At 37.6% G+C, this 12,577-nt stretch overlaps 1 protein-coding gene across 2 annotated transcripts in view; it reads left to right on the top strand.

Annotated features, from left to right (window-relative positions):
* Window positions 1-234: 234 nt before the first annotated feature.
* The window catches only part of LOC124644401 (oxysterol-binding protein-related protein 8), a 75,100-nt gene continuing 62,757 nt past the window's right edge, over window positions 235-12,577 (top strand). For both annotated transcript variants that reach the window (XM_047183727.1, XM_047183726.1), the window contains exon 1: window positions 235-638. The gene's annotated coding sequence lies outside the window, so the exon portion shown is untranslated. The remainder of the gene's footprint in view (window positions 639-12,577) is intronic.

Here is a 12,577-nt window from a genome sequence, read left to right as displayed (position 1 = left end):
TTCAAAAATCTGTTTTAATTTTACTGAAAGTCTTTTCTTAATGATATTAGAAGTGATTTATAAATAAAAGCTTGTAGATGTCAAATAAAATGTTTCTTTTCAGGTAATTCGATAAGCGATTTTTAAATTTTAACTAAATGAAAAGTTCTAATTAGAAATAGATTCGAAAAAATAATCGACTAAAACTAAACAAAAAACTAAAAAGGCACAGCGCCCACACGTCACGTCAGAATTAGAAAAAGGATAAATTTTGTGCCTTGAAGCATATTCAATAAAAATTAACATTGTTTCGACACAGTTATAAACAATACGGACGGTGTAATTAGGGCAATAAACTGTGCATTCCCTGTAGGACATTTGTGTTGTGTGTGCGTTTTTTTCTTTATATTTAGTGTTCAATACCGCTTTGGTGTTTAACAAATAAGCGGCTGAATTGTATGAATTGGCATAGCTCTTTATAATTATTTATTAGCCGTTCGCGTCGCCTACTACATTGTGCGAGCGACAATTGCCGGACGAGTAATTCACAAGACTTATTTATTAGTTTAACGTGTCAAGAAATGTGCGGTGCCGTAATAAAACTACATAAAACGTGTTCAAAAGATATTTGATGAACTGGGATATCAGTAAATTGGATCGTAAGTATTCTTTTTTTGAATGTTGCTTTTTTTTCGTGGTGCGGTAATAGTGTCGCAGGGTTTAGTTTTAATTTAATTAGTGTTAGGTCAAGCTGGTCATAGATAATTCTATAAGATTCTTATTCGATTTTTTCTATTGTAATTTTATTTACAATGGTATTGCGTCAATATTATGCTTGTTTAATTCAAAAATAAGATTTGTTTTGTTATTGTCAAGGTCTTCAATGAATAAATAATAATATAATGCACTAGTGTCGGCTTTCGGCGTCACTTGCTCTTTTTGCACCTTAAACTATCATGATTATGCAAAAAGAAGATAATTTTTAAGTTGTTCCTAAAATCAACTTACAAAATTTTAACCTCTACATGATATTCAAAAATTGTTCATCCCTACTAATATAATAAATGCGAAAGTAACTGTCTGTCTGTTACACTTTCACGTCTAAACCACTGAACTGATTTTAATAAAATTCGGTACAGAGATAGAATTGATCTTGAAAAAGAACATAGGATAGTTTTTATCCCGGACTTTTGAAGAATTCCCTTGGAAATGCGACGGAAGCTGGTTTAAAAATATAGATTTGTTAATTGAGACGAATTTCGAGGAATGGTCTTCAGTAACATTTTTGTACTAAGTACTAGCCTGCCCTACGGTTCCCCCCTGCTTTGAAACAACTTCTTCCCAAAACTACCACCCGTAATCTATCTATTTACAAATCTGCTCCATCCAAACCCCTAAGACGACCCACTGACCAAAGGTTGTCTGAAAGAGATTGCTTTTGAGCAATAAGACCGCCTATTGTACTCACACATATTTGTTTGTAATGTCCTTGTCCATGTTTGGTGTACAATAAAGACTATTCTATTCTATTCTGTGTAAAAAGTAGCCTACATCCATTTTCACGCTCTAGACATCAGTCCTTAAATAAGTCCAGTAGTTTTGGTGTTAGAGCATAACCGATAAGAGTTACTTATTTTGGATTTATAAAATTAGTATTGATATTTTTCTTATTTTTTAAATTACTATAATGAAGGCAGGACGATGACCAGCTTCCATCCCCTCTTTCATTCTCACCCTGTGGAAATTACTTCCCATACTCTTATGGGGAAAATAACTTAAAAAGTATCCTATGTCCTTCACCAGTTTTGAGCCAAATTGGTTCAGGGGTTCTGGTGTTATAAGTAGCAAAACTAACACAACGTTCTGTTACAATAGTTAATTTAAATTGCTCCAGTAGTTTGAGTAGCTTGATAACTAGCTCAAAAACATCAACCAGCTCAGAAAGACTGATAATCAGCTTTACCAAGGGGTATTGGGTTACGGATAACTATAATTGTTGGAATATTATATGCAAGTATATGTATTATATAGTTATATATGTATGTAAAATTATAAATTTATTTTTAAAATCTTTTGTGTCTATACTAATATTATAAAGCTGAAGAGTTTGTTTGTTTGAACGTGCTAATCTCGGGAACTACTGGTCCGATTTGAAAATTTCTTTCAGTGTTAGATAGCCCATTTATCGAGGAAGGCTATAGGCTACTTTTTATCCCGGTACGGGAAGTAGTTCCCATGGGATGCGGGCGAAACCGCTGGCAAAAGCTAGTGTTATATATGTGTAATAAATTTGTCTATTCGTTAAAAGATACCCTCACTTGTTCCCCGTGTATGAACACAAGTCCAAAAGAGTTGAAAGCAGAAATCCAGGACAACTACTTGTACCTAGCCAGAGACTGCATTTGTATAGCAGAAACGCGAACTGTATGGCAATCAAAATATTTAATAAATTACCACCTCAAATAAGAATTTTGCCCACTAACAGATTTAAGAAAACCGTATTTGATTGGCTTCTGGACAAATGCTTCTACTCAGTTGCAGAATTTTTTAATTGTAAATTTTGACATTTCTATTTTTTTTTTATTGTAAATCTTGACATTTCTTGACCATAGTATAGTAATAAAACATAGATTTTCATTTAGTTTTGACATTTAACATAGCAGTTGCATAATTAATATATAGTATTTTTGTTTTTAAATTCAATTAATATTTCTACACCGGCATCGGTAGTATATGTGAAACTGTTTTATATTGTAAGACCTGTATGTAATTACCATATACTAAGAAATAAATGCTATTCTATTCTATTTACGTCTATTTTAGTATCCAATTCTGTTAATCTCTAGTTGTTTTATACATGTCTTTCTAAGTTAGTAATGCACCTACCATGTTATCTCTGCATCACCTTAAGGTTGACTGGAGAGAATGCCTATGGCATTCAGTCCGCCTTTGTAATTGTTTGATTGCATAAAGTTAAATAAATAAATAAATAAAATAACTGGGTTGAGGAGGTCAGATATGCAGTTGCTCCTTGTAAAACACTGGTACTCAGATGCATCCAGTTGGACTGGAAGCCAACCTCATCATAGTTGAGAAAGGCTCGAAAGACTATGAGTATTTTGCCCATGATATCACTACATATAGAGTTACTTTCACATTTATATTATCAGGAATAACGTTATAAAAAAAATAGCAAGGATATACTACTCATATGACTTAGTTTGTTATGTCCACTGCTATCAAGTTACCGTTGAAAACCATTATCAGTACAGATAATAATTTTCAACCATCATACTATCAATTAAAGATAATATGATGAGTATGAGTTATAAAAAACAACTGTTTTTAACTGACTTGTATCAACTAGCTTATGCCCGCGGTTTTACTCACATTCTGTCGGAACTAATTTATGTACCTAGATAAAAAGTAGTCTTATAGGCTTTCTTGATAAATGGGCTTTAACACTGAAAGATTTTTTCAAATCGGACCCTTAAGATCTGTGATAAGTAAGAACAGGGAAATAACTCTTCTACTTGATTATATGTATGTACTACCTTCTGCCAGATTTCACCCACGTTCTGAGGGAACTACTCCACATACCTGATGAAAAGTAGCCTTCCTCGATAAATGGGCTATCTAACACTGAAAGAATTTTTCAAATAAGTCCATTAGATTCTTATACTATGTATAATTCTAGTTAAATTGCGAACTGGTTCATTCGTTGTACACAGTTTAGACGTAAGAGATTGTATATCCAGAATCCAGACTACTTTCTGAAAGGCTCTATAGTAAAAAACCGGCTAAGTCTATTTAGAAAATGAGCAAAAAAATCACGTTTGTTGCATGGGAGCCCCCCAAAATATTTGTTTTATTCTAGTTTTCAGTATTTGTTGTTATAGCAGCAACAGAAATACATCATCTGTGAAAATTTCAACTCTAACTATCACGGTTCATGAGATACAGCCTGGTGACAGACGGACGGACGGACAGGAGCGAAAACAATAGGGTCCCCCTATTGTTTTCGCTCCTGTTTTACCATTTGGGCACGGAACCTTAAAAAGTGATTTCGGCTCGACCCCGAAATAGAACCCAAAACGGCATCGACAGTCGCGCTTGCGACCGCGAGACCCACAGGGCAGATATAATTAAGCCATAATAATTTGAACAGTCGTTTTTGATGCGGGCTCTTTATTGTCCATAATAGGCTAGTTTCCTAAAAAATAATAATTAGTCCGTCTTGTAGATTGTCCAAAATTAAGCGATACGTATTTTTTCTTTTTTAAATTGGATCAGAACTTGTTAAGATATAGCGTGTTAAAGTTGAGTGTGACGTCACAAGTTGCTACAATTTTCAGGACACTGTGACGTAAAAGGCCCCCACTCCTAATTTTTGAAGTGTATTATCTTTGTCATTTTATGTTTAATTAAAAAAAGAAAAAATACGTATCCAATATTTTTTGATTATCTAAAAAGCGGACTAAATATTATTTCATTATTTCGACCCTGGACACTACCCTAATAGGGTAGTGTCCAGGGTCGAAATAATGAAATAATATATCCCCGCTTCATAGATTATCTAATAGTGGCGTTCCGACCGAATGTCGGCTACGGCGGCTGTTCTCTGCAAGGAGATCAGCCAGCTGCGCAGGACATATGTATTATAGTGCACAAGTAAACATTTGATTAATTGGGAAACTACATAACAAAGTTAGGATACTACATACTAGATAGAAGAGATACTAGATGATCTAGTAGCCGCGGTTTGAAGTCGCTATGTGGGTTTTTATAGAAACTCAAAGCAGCCTGGAGTCTGCAAGTTGGTTATTGATATACCCGTGAATCGAAGAGCACGTAAATATCGGTCCTGCGTCTGTTCTCTCTCCGGTGGTGTCGGCTTGTCGTCCCATCGCGCTATGAGAGTGAAGGAATAGAGAGTGTACCTGTGTCTGCGCAAAAGTTCGTGCACTATAATATGCTCGGCTGATCTCCATAGTAAGAAGAGCCGCCTTAGCCGGTAATCGGTGTCGGACGCCATTATTATTATGCTGCTACACTATACGCGGAATAAAGAGGAAAGATTTCATCGTTTGACTTAAATAAGCTCTGAAACTATTCAACCGATTGAAAAATTCTTTCACTGTTGGAAAACTACACTCTTTTCCTAGTAACATAGGCTATATTTTATCCCGATACGGGCTGTAGTTTCCACAGAACGCGGGTAAAACCGCGGGAATAGCTAGTTATAAATACAGAAAGACCCTGGATTCTGTCGTTACATCATCATTTAGTGTAATTATTGGGCTGTACAGTAATTCTAATTGGCCCTAATTGCTAGTGGTAGATATAAACTGAGCGTTTATCTACTTGTTATATGCAACATTGTTGAATATAGTTATAGTTGAAATAGTTGAGTAACTAGCTGTTTCCCGCGGATTTTAATACGTCCTGAGGAAATCTAGACTAAAATGTATACGAAAATCTTATATGTATATAATGAAATATCATGCAAACTAACTTTCGCCCGCAATTTTGACCCGTTTCCCGTGGGAACTCCTTTAACGAAAAAGTAGCCTTACAGGCTTCCTCGATAAATAGGCTAACACTGAAAAAGCTTTTTTGAATGGGACCAGTAGTTTCACAGATTAGCACCTTCAAGCAAACACATACAACAATCAAAAATCTCTTCAGCTTTATAATATTACGACTACCGTAAATACCAATTCATAGTTGCCGCTCCGAAGTTCACGAATTTCACAATAGTCAAAATGTTCTATCAAAACACTACTTACTACGCATGCGCGACGCGTCAAACGGCTGTCTTCAGAGCAGCAAAGTTATTTGACTATTACTTGTAACAACGACTCGTAAAGTTCCTAACCGACCCAAATTAAAAATTCCCTCTTTACAAGATAACGCAACGTTTGATCTAAAAACCCAATTGTACCAAATTAACGTAATTAACGAAATTAGTGCACTTATCAATTTATTGTTCGGTATGCAATCAAACTTGACCTATTAATGAGTGCACGGTAGTTGGAAATTTGCACAGTGTTAGTCATTATTCAAGCCTTTGTAGTCAGAAGCTGGTCTGCCAACCAGTCTTACAAAGTACTATCAGGTTGCTCGGTTAACTGGGTTGAGGAGGTCAGGTAGGCAGTCGTCCCTTGTAAAGCACTGGTACTCAGCTGCATCCGGTTAGATTGGAAGCCGACCCCAACATATTTGGGAAAAGGCTGGGCAGATGATTATGAGATAATTAATTTATATTGTACAAATCAAACACAGGCCAATACCTTATTCTTGCTAATTTTAGTAAAAAACAGTAACGATTGTTAAGCAAAACTGTGATTGGATGTTATTTTGGAGTGAAACACGATAATTTTAACTGAACTCGATAAGATTAGGCAACTTGTTCTAACCCGGGTCAAGGAGACATGTTTCAGATAGTGAGTTTTGTTCAACTGAGTTAACAAATCTATACTAATAATATTATAAAGAGGAAAACTTTGTTTGTTTGTTTGGTTGTAATGGATAAACTCAAAAACTACTGGACTGATTTTAAATATTCTTCCATCATTAGAAAGCTATATTTTCTGCGAGTAACATAGGCTATATTTTATCCCGGTGCAGGCAGTAGCTCCCAAGGGACGTGGGTGAAACCGGGAAAACGGCTAGTATTAAATAAATTAATAGTTTAATAGAAGACGTGGTGGTCTAGTCAAGTATGAGGGCGCGGGTTCGATCCCAGGTCAGACAAGTACCAATGCAACTTTTCTTTTGAAAAACACGCTTTTATGTATGCACGTATATCTTCCGGCTCCATCATCAGATCAGTTCGACGGTACCATATTATTGTATTGTCATCAGAACTAGCAATTTTCATGACGCTACGATCCTTGGAACATGGTATATTGGTTACCTAGCGAGCCGTAGACCCGCACGAAGGTTTCGCTATATTATTTGTAAAATAGCAAAAAAAAATACGTTGCTTGTATGGGATCTCCTAAGATATTTGTATTATTCTAGTTTTCAGTACTTGTAGATAGAGTGGCAACAGAAATACATTATCTATCTTACTATCAAGGTTCAAGAGATATAGACAGATTTTATTGCTTTTGAGTGTTCGTGAGAAATTAGTTTTTTCGAAAACAATTTTTTTTTGTTCCCGTAGAGGTGAGGTTCCTGCTTAGTCAAATATGACCTAAATAAAGTTCAATGTTTGTTTGTGAGAACGTGAAAAGTGTGTTTGTAAACGATCTACGATAGAAGTTTTTAAAAACAAAAATATTTACAAACCCAAAGACAGAATATTTGTAAACTTGAATCATGAAAAGCTTGTTATTTTCAAAATTCAGGTAAACTGTTTATGAGATTCTAAAGTGGTCTCTTTTATGTTTGATATAAACTACCTACTAAAGTTAGTGCAAAAATATTCAGAAGGTTAATTCTTGACTTATCATCATCATATTCATTTCATGTAAATATCGGTACTGCGCCTGATCTCCGGTGCGACTCTCCGGTGGTGTCGGATTGTCGTCCCATCGGGCTATGAGAGTGAAGGAAGTTTTTTTACAGCCGACCACGCTATTCTCTATGAGCGTTGTGCACACCTGTAACTGACTTATCTACACAGGACTAACAATTGTAAACTTATATATGCGTAAACAATTGTAAATAAGTTGTTGGTGTGCCTTGTAAGTAAATAAATAAAAGAATAGTGAGTGCACCTGTGTGCAAGCAAATGTGCGTGCACTATAATATGCCCTGCGCAACTGGCTGATCTCCTTAGAGAACGTCTGATCTTTGGAGCTAAGTAACTGGCGCACGGGTTGATCTAATCTCAGTTATTTATTTGAACATCTTTGGAAGTCAGAAGCCAGAAATCCAGTCTTACCAAGGGGTATCGTGTTGCCCGGGTAACTGGGTTGAGGAGGTCAGATAGGGCAGTCGCTCCTTGTAAAACACTGGTACTCAGCTGCATGTGGTTAGACTGGAAGGTGACCTCGTAGTTGGGAAAAGGCTAGGCAGATGAAGAATAAGGATTGAACTTGAATGAAATGAAGGATTGACTTTATCGATTTTTTTATTGAAAACGCAATAAAAGTATGCTAGAAATGTTCCATAACGTAATTTGAGATTATGTTTTATGATTCTCTTATCGAAGGATAGGAATAAATCCTTTAATTCACTCTTATTGGTAACTAGCAGTTTCTATGCGGGGGGCTTACCTGCGTTCCGGGGGAACTGCTACTCGTACCGCGATAAAATATAGCCTGTGTTACTCGGGATGAGTGTCGCTTCCCAACAGTGAAATAATTCTTCTAATCGGTGCGGTAGTTTCGAAGTCTTTCGGCACAAAATAAAATGTTTTCTCTTTATTAGGTACTAGCTGTTGCCCGCGACTTTGTCTGCGTGAACAACATAGAATTTCCAATTTCGTTTATTTAATCATTCATTGCTCAACCCCCGTAGGTGATAGCGTGATAATATATAGCCTATGTGTTGAACCGGTCCGCAGGCAATAGTCATGCAAAATTTTATTTAAACCCATGCAGTACTTTTTGAGTTTATCCGGGACAAACATACAGACAAACAGACATACAGACAAAAATTCTAAAAACTACATATTTGGGTTCAGAATCGATTATGGATCACCCCCCAAGTGTTCTTTTAAAAAAATATTCAATGTACAGTTTTGACTTTCCTATCATTTTATTATATGTATATTATATGTATAGATATCAGTTTAGATGATTTTGGAGTAATTTATAAAAAGGCAAAAGTGGAGAAATTGATGATTAGGTAATACTTGGTGCGGTCAGTCCGTGGATGTTTAATATGACGAGTGACAGAGGAATATGGACGCCCCGATTTGATAGAATCCAGACTATATGGCCGAATTATGAAACGTCGCTCTATTTTAAGTGCTGTTCAAAGAACATTGCTGTCACACATTGTTTCGTAAATAAGCATGCTGACTTGGTTACTATATAGAGATAGGAATTTGAATATATTTGTATGCCGCTAATGTTTGTTTCCTAGTATGCAATCGACAGGCTTTTTGGACGACAGATAACAATGACTGGTCTACAGCATTTTTGTTGCAAAGGTGAAATATATTATTTCTTGTAGAATATTTGATACGTAATCGAAGTCCAGAACATAAAGTTGCACTAGCACGTCGGGGTTTAGAGATATACCACTCTTAAAGTACCAAAAACGCGTTTTGTAACTATGTTTGTCGATTTTTTTAAGGACTGCATAATTGTTTTTTAGATGCACTATTGCTATCAGTATGTTCTAATTTCCTACAAAAAATCGGTCACCGATTATTGGACGTTAGCAGCCTAAAAGTTAAGTAACATTTCAGTATTTAGAGTCTTGGATAACATTATTTATGCCCAAAAAGGCTTAACAATCACAGATTTCATCCAAGGTCGTGACCGAGGTCATAGTCGTAAGTTAGACTGAGTTTATGACCTCAGAACACGCTAGTTTTTGTAGCCCTTACGTCTTTTTTTCTTTGAACTACGTCAAAAATCATCAAATGACCCCTCCCGCTGTGGGTTAGCAGCGGTGTCAGACTCTTACTGACTAAAAACCGTCGTGTTCCGTCATAGGCCTTTTATGTACCAGGGCCGCGGTATCTCTTTCGAACAACCCGCAGCTAGCCCTTACGTCTGAGATGTGAAGTGTGCCTGTCGGGTTGTGGTGTAGTAAAAGTGCTTAAGGGTGTGTCTATTTTTGTTGGGGTTCAAGTAGAACAAACAAGGCTTAGATTTTAGACGCTTTTATAATTATTATTCTTTATTGTACACAAAAACATTAAAAAAACACACACAACACAGAAAAGACATGCACAAAGGCGAGCTTAACCCAGAACTGGGTCCTCTAACAGCAAACCTTAGAGCGATAGAGATGCGATACGGAAGAGAAAATTAAAAGGTCGACTTTTACTAGGTCGACCTGTCTGTAACTAGGTAATGGTATCTCATCCTCATCCTCCGAGCCTTTTTCCCAAACTATGTTGGGGTCGGCTTCGAGTCTAACTGGATGTAGCTGAGTACCAGTGCTTTACAAGGAGCGACTGCCCTTTCTGACCTCCTCAACCCAGTTACCCGGGCAACCCAATACCCCTTAGTTAGACTGGTGTCAGACATATTGGCTTCTGACTACCCGTAAGGACTGCCAAGGATGTTAAATGACCGCCGGGAGCTACAGTTTAACGTGCCATCCGAAACACAATCATTGGTGTCTAAGATATGCTAAGAAAGTACATACATACAAACTTAGAAAAGTTGCATTGGCACTTGCCTGACCTGATTGATGACTAATTAGGTCGCCCTGTATGTAACTATGTAATGGTATCTAAGGCTTCTGCCTCGAATTTTGCGGGCAGCGGGGCGGCGGCGGCGGCGGCGCGGGAGCGGCAGGATCTTACGCGTATAATCAAATGGACCGGCCCTCGAATACAGCGGCGCGGCGGCGGGCAACGAGCGGTGCTCTCCAGTCAGCGGTGACCGCCCGCGTTGGGCGTCTGCATTGTAGGCATAGTGTTATACATTTTTTTTGTGACGTATCAAAATGTCCTCGGACGTGCAATAGCTAATTATTTCGGCCATCTTTGAGAGGACACCCATATGGAACAGCAAACACAACAGAACACAACACTACACTGCTATATTGCCGCGCGATCTGCCCGCTAGTTTCGAGAACAGGTATGCGTTGCCCGCCCCGCTCCCGCGCTGCCGCCGCTGCCGCCCCGCTGCCCGCAAAATTCGAGGCAGAGGCCTAAGGGAACTATTGAACCATCTTCCAAGGATCGTAGCGTCATGAAAATTGGCAGCTGTATGTAGTTCTGATGACAATACAATAATATGGTACTGTCGAACTATATGTACTGGAATTTATGATGGAACATCGTATCATAGCTGTGTTTGGACTCGTTAGAAAAGTCTTGAATTTTTTTCGGCGCATTTATAAAAGCGTGTTTTACTTTAAATAGTTATGGCCTTACTACAAAAACTTTAACCACTGTTTTACACTTGTCTAAAAAAAATGTGGCTCCAAAATGAACCATATGTCAACGTCATAATTTGACATTTTTTTAAACAAGTCTTAAACTGACGTTAAAAAGTTTTTGTGGTATAGTTCGGCCATTCAGAGAATGCGTTCCTGACACGTCGCGATTGAACTGACGACGTAACTTTGCAATGGCGTTGCAGTTACGATAAAAATATTTTTGCTGGTTGTTTACCGTTTTAACAATTGAGGAGCATTAAAACAACATTATTATATCAATAATCAATGAATGTAGTTACGTCGTCAGTTCAATCGCGACGTGTCAGGAACGCATTCTCTGAATGGCCGAACTATAAGACGGTTAATTTATTATTATTTACATAAGTTAACAGTAGGTATGGGGTTGTTAGTATCTTATCATTCGTGATAGTAATATTCCTGAAATCAATAGGAATTCCTTGTTTAACTTCTTTCAATAGGAATGTTTCTCCAAAAGCATTTTTAATGAAAAAAAACCGTCTAAGTGCGAGTCGTTCTCGCGCACGAAGGGTTCCGTACCATTATTTAAAATCACGTTTGTTGTATGGGAACCCCCAAAAATATTTATTTTATTCCAGTTTTCAGTATTTTTTTTGTTATAGCGGCAACAGAAATACATCATCTGTAAAAATTTCAACTCTCTAACTATCACGGTTCATGAGATACAGCTTGGTGACAGACGGACGGACGGACGGACCGGACGGACGGACAGAGGAGCGACAACAATAGGGTCCCGTTTTACCCTCTGGGTACGGAACCCTAAAAATGCATTTGAATTGGCCCCCTTTATTTTTAAGATAAAACAGGCACCTACTTATGCCCTCAATGAATTAATAAACTGTTGTGTATATTTGTAATTTTCACAAACCCAAGGTCGCGGTGTTGTGTGCACTGTACACTGTAAACATTGGATATGCCGTCAATAAAATTGAATTCATATAAATATTTGAACAAATACATTTCTCATAGTCTGTTACAGTTGTGGAGGACAGAAAATAAGTGAAAAATACTTGAATTTTTAACACGCTTTTATTACGTCGACCTACAACGTAATTATGTAATAGAATCTCATCCCTAGCCTTTTTCCAACTATGTTGGGGTCGGCTTCCAGTCTAACCGAATGCAGCTGAGTAGGGTATTTTACTAGGAGTGGCCGCCTATCTGACATCCTCAACCCAGCTACCCGGGCAACACAATACCCCTTGGTTAGACTGGTGTCAGACTTACTGGCTTTTGACTACCCGTAACGACTGCCAAAGATGTTCCAGTGTTTTACAAGGAGCGACCGCCTATCTGACATCCTCAACCCAGCTACCCGGGCAACACAATACCCCTTGGTTAGACTGGTGTCAGACTTACTGGCTTCTCTCTACCCGTAACGGCTGCCAAAAATGTTCAATGACAGCCGATTTTCCGATGGTGGTGTGAAATTATTAAAATCTTCCCAGCAAAAACATAGGAAGTGGTGAAGGGTGGGCGTTTTGGGGGCTGTCTTATTTACATTTAAATTCCTGACGTTTAAAAAGTGCTGTTTTGC

The sequence above is a fragment of the Helicoverpa zea genome, chromosome 30 (assembly GCF_022581195.2).
Source record: "Helicoverpa zea isolate HzStark_Cry1AcR chromosome 30, ilHelZeax1.1, whole genome shotgun sequence".
Lineage (NCBI taxonomy): Eukaryota > Metazoa > Arthropoda > Insecta > Lepidoptera > Noctuidae > Helicoverpa > Helicoverpa zea.
The sequence above is the reverse complement of the archived record's forward strand: the minus strand, read 5'-3'. Positions and strand labels throughout refer to the sequence as shown.